This window comes from Panthera leo, chromosome F2, assembly GCF_018350215.1.
Source record: "Panthera leo isolate Ple1 chromosome F2, P.leo_Ple1_pat1.1, whole genome shotgun sequence".
Taxonomy (NCBI): Eukaryota; Metazoa; Chordata; class Mammalia; order Carnivora; family Felidae; genus Panthera; species Panthera leo.
The window spans coordinates 66007590-66014065 of NC_056695.1; the positions used below are offsets into that span (position 1 = coordinate 66007590).

The 6476-nt window shown below is 50.6% G+C and overlaps 1 pseudogene; it reads left to right on the plus strand.

Moving 5' to 3' along the window:
* The first annotated feature begins 848 nt into the window (after positions 1-848).
* Positions 849-5080, plus strand: LOC122211012 (annotated as a pseudogene).
* Positions 5081-6476: the final 1396 nt, after the last annotated feature.

A 6476-nucleotide genomic window follows, 5' to 3' on the forward strand; every position in this document is an offset into this window, starting at 1 on the left:
TCGGGTAAGTGTCCGACTTTAGCTCAGGTTATGATCTCGCGGTTTGGGGGTTCGAGCCCCGCATCAGGCTCTGTGCTGACAGTTCAGAGCCTGGAGTCTGCTTTGGATTCTGTGTCTGCTTCTCTCTCTGCCCCTCCCTGCTCACGTGCTGTCTCTCTCTCAAAAATAAACATTAAAAAATGCTGCTATCAACGTTCTCACATGTGTCTTTTATGTGCATTGCAGTGCAAGGCAGTCCTAAGAGGGGAACAGAACTGAGGCCAGCTGAGATTTTTGTAAAGAAAACAAGTTATTAAAACAAAACACACTGTCCCCAAATGGCTTTCAACTAAGTAGAATCATTTCTAACAGAGCCATTTAGGGTGATTCCCTGGGCCCACAGCATCCCCTGTAATCAGCACCACCTCGGGGGCATGTGGGTGGCTCAGTCGGCTAAGCGTCTAACTCTTGGTTTCGGTTCAGGTCATGATCTCATGGTTCATGAGTTCAAGCCCGTGTCCAGCTCTGTGCTGACAGCACAGAGCCTGCTTGGGATTCTTTCTCTCCCTCTCTCTCTCTCTCCCTCTCTGCCCCTTCTCTGCTCGAGATCTGCACATGCAGTCTCTGAAAATAAATAAATAAGATAAACACATAAACCATAAAAAAAAATCCACCAGCTTGGTGGCATCCTGGTGCTAAATGACACTGCCACTGCTTCACTGCGCTGTGACACGGCAGGGTGACAGGGTCCCCCCTCTGAGCCTCAGTTTCCTCACCTATAACAATAACGCCAACCTCATCAGACCATTGTGAGGATCCCAGTGATGACTGAAGGACAGGGGAGGAAGGCAGGGGGACAGATAGCACTGCAGACTGGCTTTGTAGCAGATGCTTCCGCAGCATTAGCTCAGGGGGGTGTCACCATCATCCTATGAGGTGGGTCTCACCCTTCTCTTCGTCAAGCTGAGGAAACTAGAGCTCTGAGGTTTATGTGAGGTCGTAAATGTGGCTCGAGGTCACAGGCCTGGTGAAGGGCAGTGTCAGCTCTGCCCAGGTCTGCCCCCCCCCCTCCCCAGTCCACATAGGGGACCGGGATTCTGCCTCTTGCTGGTGAGGGGAGTCCTTCGCCTCCTCTGAGCCCTACGTGTAACTCATGGGCAGCACGAGGACAGTAAAACCATCACAGGGCAGTTGTGAGGACAAAATGAGTTGGTGGTTGGGAAGGGGAGGGACACTAATGTGTCTGAGGAGAGCCAAATGATTTACACAGATTGAGGTAATTTCCACGACAGGCTTCCAAGGTGGGAGCCCGGTTACTTCCTTCTAGCTAGGACGTTCGGGTGTGTCATGAACTGTGACTCAGAAGTCCCAGAGGGACGCCAGCCCCCACCGGCCTCATCACCCTGGACATTCCAGTTCCTGCCCAGGGAGAAGGGTCCAGTCAGAACTGACCCCCGCAAAGTGGACAGTCTCCTGCCGCTGAGGCCAGACCCATAACTCCTTCAATTGTCTTTGTTCCTCAGACCCTGAAGCCAGGCCTGCACCCCCCAACACACACACACACACACACACACACACACCCCACAGGCCCGGCACAGCAAGCCCCCTCCCAGCCCCCACTGCTATCAAGAAAGCCATTGTCAAATGCACACACTCAAAATGCTAAAAGACTGCGTTTTTATTTTTCAAGGGCCCATTGCTAATCACAAGAGGCCACTTAGTCTGAGTGGGGCCCAGTAATGTTGATTAATGATTATGCATTTCTCAAGAGAGTGGGGACCGCTCCACTCCTCTGTCTCCTGCCCCATTGCCCGCCCCGGGTGTGCGCATTAATCAGGGCGACCGGGGGTGAACTAGAGCTGTGACCAGTGACCTTTGGGCAAGAGCGCCGCAAGGCCCCAGCACCGGGTCGCTCTTCGCTCTTCGTTTCCAGGTGCGTTTGCTCCACACCCTCCTCAGCAGGGCCCTACTGCCCTGTGCCCTGCCTCACCCCTGCCAGGGGAGTCTAGGGGGGTGGCTTTTCCACTTCAGTGCCCGGATCACCCCTCCCATCACACGCCACGTGGATGTGAATATTAATCAGGCCCCACACACCTCCAGATAGTTCACCGTAATGATTTTAAGGGTTTTCCTTAATTTCCTTTCTCTGTGTGACAGATACAGACATTCATGAGTGAGGGTTCCCAGCCCCTCCCCCCCCCCCCCACTATCTCTAAAGGAAATTCAATCTTCCTGTATTCAGCCCCGCCCCCAGCCCCGCCCACGTCCCTCCCACTCCTTTCTGTGGGTTCCCTTCTGGCCAAGCCCGGCTTGTGCCACGTTTTCGGAACACAGAATCCGGAGAATGGGCTGAGGGCGACCAAACTGGAGGCAAGGAGAGAGAAAGAAGGCGGGGAGGGGTTGAGATTCAAACATGTCACTTAGGGGAGCAGTTTTCTTGGAGTGGAGGAGTCGGGGGGACTCTCGAACACCCTCAGGTGTGAGGGACAAAGTGGAGCAAATCGGCAGGAGGGCTTTTAAGAAGCGGGGAAAGGCTGACAACCAAGGGCTGGCTTTGGAAAACCACTCGGTTCTACTCCTGCTAGATGTGCGGGACTCTGAGGCCAGGCAATGCTCCCTTCTAGGAATTAGGCGCCTTACCCAAAGGATATGTGTGTCACTATGTTCCTCAGAGTACGTGCCCCGGAATATTCACAGCAGCCTCCTTGTTATATCCTGAAACTATCCCGATGCCCACCAACAGCAAAGTGGACAAGTAAATCATGGTGTATGCGGACCATGGAGTAAGCTTCAGCGATGAGAACAAAAACACTACAATTATACACAACAGGAATACTCTCACAAGCATAACGTTAAGTAAACGCAGACAGACACAAAAGAATATGTACGGTATGGTTCTATTTGTAGAATATTCTAAACCAGGAAATAACTAATTTACTATGTGGTTACGAGTCAAGACTGTGGCTCACCTGGGGTGGGGCTTGGTGACTGGGCCAGGGCAGGTGTTCAAGAAGGCTTCTGGGGGCTGGAGATGTCATATTCTGATCAGGGTGCTAGCTACCCCAGGTGTGTCGGTTTGTAAACAGTCATCCAGGTGTGTGAACTTTTCTAAACACAGAGTATACAATATTTATTTTTAACAATTTTTAATAATTTATTTTTGAGGGAGAGAGAGACAGAATGTGAGCAGGGGAGGGGCAGAGAGAGAGGGAGACACAGAATCCAAAGCAGGCTCCAGGCTCTGAGCGGTCAGCACAGAGCCCGACGCGGGGTTAGAACTCACAGATCGCCAGATCATGACCTGAGCCGAAGTCGGACACTTAACCGACTGAGCCACCCAGGCGCCCCAGGATTTATTAAAAAAAAAAGAAAACAAAAACCAGCAGCATTGTCCTGGATCTGTTCTTTAGACTTGTTAGTAAAGGCCTGAACGGCCGTAAAATCGCTTTGCTTGGCTGGGCTGTGTTTCTGTGAAGGCGGTACTGTGCTGAGACAATGCTTGGTATTCTTTCAACTTCGTTTGCTGTTCCACAGGGGCCTTCAGGAAGACTTGTGTTTCCGAGCTGCCCTCGTGATTCGCTGGGACCCCGTGAGTGAGTGCCGGCCAGCAGCTTGTGGGCAGAAATGATGTAGGCCGCTTGCAGCCTGGCCCCTAAAGTCGGCTGCGCAGTCCTCCGCTGGCTCTTCCTTGAGCGGCCACCTCCAGAGAATTCAGTGGAGGACTCTGGGGTCCTGGGAGGTTGTGGAGCCGCTGAAGCCCAAAGCACAGCACACACGGAAGTTTGAAATCCCGGCACTAATTGAAAGGACGCCGAGTCGCTGAATAACTGCGTGGAGCAGACCCCCCTCCTCGTTCTCCACTCCCCTTCCCGGCCCCCACCATCCTCCCTGCCGACCCGCATCGGCCCGTGACTTGGACAAGAAATGGAGCTCTGCTGTGATATGCAGCGGGGAATTGGTGATTGGTTGCTGGTTACAGCTATTAGTCTAACCTGACTGTCCGACTCATATTACACGTTTCAAAAGAAGCCATTTGGGGCCCGGGTCTCCATCTTGTAAATGGGAGTGGAGGTGAACACGCTCAGGGAGAAATACTGGTTCCTGACCCCTTGCACTTCCATAGGGAGGGAATTTCCCAGGGAGGAAAAGTACACCAGAAACTCTAATTTTTCCCTCAAAGGAAGACTTATGTGATTGGTGAGCCAAGGAAGGGACTGAGCTCCGTCCTTGTGAAGCCAACCGGGCCCCCTGGAAACCACCTTCTGGGCTCTCCCCACGGTAAGCTTGCAGCAGGAGACACCCCTGTCCTTGTTTTGCTATGCCGGTGACCAGGGCAGTCTTTCAAGTTCTGGGGTTCCTTTTTAGGACATCTTTGTAACTGCACCCCTATGACGTATCTTCCAATCCATCCATCTTTTCTCAAGAATGAAGCTGTCATTTTTACCTCTAATAACAGTGATTATCTCTCCCTTGGCTCCGAACCAAGGAAAAGGGGAGAGTGATTTACTGGTCCTCTAAAATCCAACAAAGACTAGGAAAGTAGCTGTTCTCTGTAGCAATGGCCCAAAACTGAGGCCAACTCCAAAATATCACTGTAAAAATTTTTTATTTATTAGCTGCGCGTAGGGCGGCCTGTTCCCACGTTCACGTGACCCCGGCGGTTGGACTGCGGGTCTCCTTGCAGGGCAGCAGCTCCAGAGCAGATCAGGAACTGCAGCGGCCGGAGTCATGGCAGAACAAGCATTTAGAAAGTGTCTTCCCCTCTTTGACCGAGTTTCAGTTGAAAGGAGTGCAGCCGAAACTGTAACCGAAGGAGACATTATGCTTCCGGAAAAATTGCAAGGAAAAGTTCTGCAAGCCAACAGTGGTGGCTGTGGGATCAGGCTCCAGAGGAAAGGGGTGGAGAGATTCAACCAGTCAGTGAGTGTGAAAGTTGGAGATAAAGTTCTTCTCCCAGAATATGGAGACACCAAAGTAGTTCTAGATGGCAAGGATCGTTTCTTATTTAGAGATGGTGACATTCTCGGAAAGTACGTAGACTGACATAAATCATTATGGAAATGGCATGAAGGGAAGCTGCCCATTCCGGCGAAGTTGTGAAATCTTTCATCATGTAAATAATTTTCATGTCTCTCTTTTATAATAAACTAATGGTATCCAAAAAGAATTTTTTTTATTAAGTTTATTTATTTTGAGAGAGAGGGTGGGGGAGGGGCAGAGAGACAGGGAGAGAGCAAGCAGGCTCCACACTGTCAGTTGCAGAGCCTGACGTGGGGCTCGATCTCATGAACTGTGAGATCATGACCTGAGCCTAAATCAAGAGTCGGACGCTTTACCTGACTGAGCCATCCAGGCACCTCTTGAAAAATCATTTTGAACAATAGAAGTCAGGGAAATTTCAAAGGATTTGTAAAAAAAAAAACAAAAACAAAAAAAAAACAGGCAAAAGGGACTGAAATGAGGGGTAAGTTGGGAAAACACTAGCTGTGACCCCTCTTTTGATAAAGAATTTAGATGAGCCTCACTTCTTTTACATACTAGGATTTGAGATCTCATTCGAGCAGAGAGTTCCATGCCTAAAGACCATTTGCAAGTCTGATTTAGATAATCTTTTAGGTACCCTCCAGCCCAAAGGATCTCTGACTTATATAAGAAATCCCAAATTCCATTTTTGTAATGTTTGCCAATGACAGTAGTCTGTGACAGACACAGACAGATGACAGGCTGGGATGCAGAGAGAAGTCTGAGGGTCGGCTTCTAGATGAAAGTTCTTTTGGAAGCAAAGAAGAGATGCACCCAGGTGATCTGAGCTGGTGGGACAGCGGTGCCCAACCTTTCTTTTGTCTTGGGCAGAGTCTGATGGTCTCACCCAAAGGGTTGAAAACGGATTATGAATACCGCGTGGGCCAGAGACAGCGTGGACAGTGTTCCCGCTGCGAGAGGCAGGAAGGGCACATTGCGTTTAAGGACCTGCGAGAAGGTGGTTGGGAGGTGAATTCGCTTCCTACGGATGCTGTCACGAGTCCCGACAAACTTGGCGTAAAACAGTAGAATTTTATTTTCTCGCAGTTCTGGAGGCCAGAAGTCCAAACTCAAGGTGTCAGCTGGACCACACTTCCTCCAAAGGCTGGATGAGAGATTTCATTCCTTGCCTCTTCCAGCTGGCGGTGGCATCAGGTGCTCTTTGGCCCCCCTGGTCTGGGGCCCCTGCTCCAGGCTCTTCCTCCACCTCCCCATCACCTTCTCCTCTGTGTGTCTGTGTCTTCCCCTCTTCTGCCAAATATCCCCTGTGTGGCCCTTATAGGACACTTGTCATTGGATTCAGAGCCCACCCGGGTAATCCAGGACGATCTCCTCATCTCAAGATCCTTGATTACATCTGCAGAGACTCTTTCTGCAAATACGGTCATATTCATAGGTTCTGGGAACTAGTATATGGATGTATCTTTGGTGTGGGGGGGGGGCACCATTCAACCCTCTGTAGGGGGCGTATCACA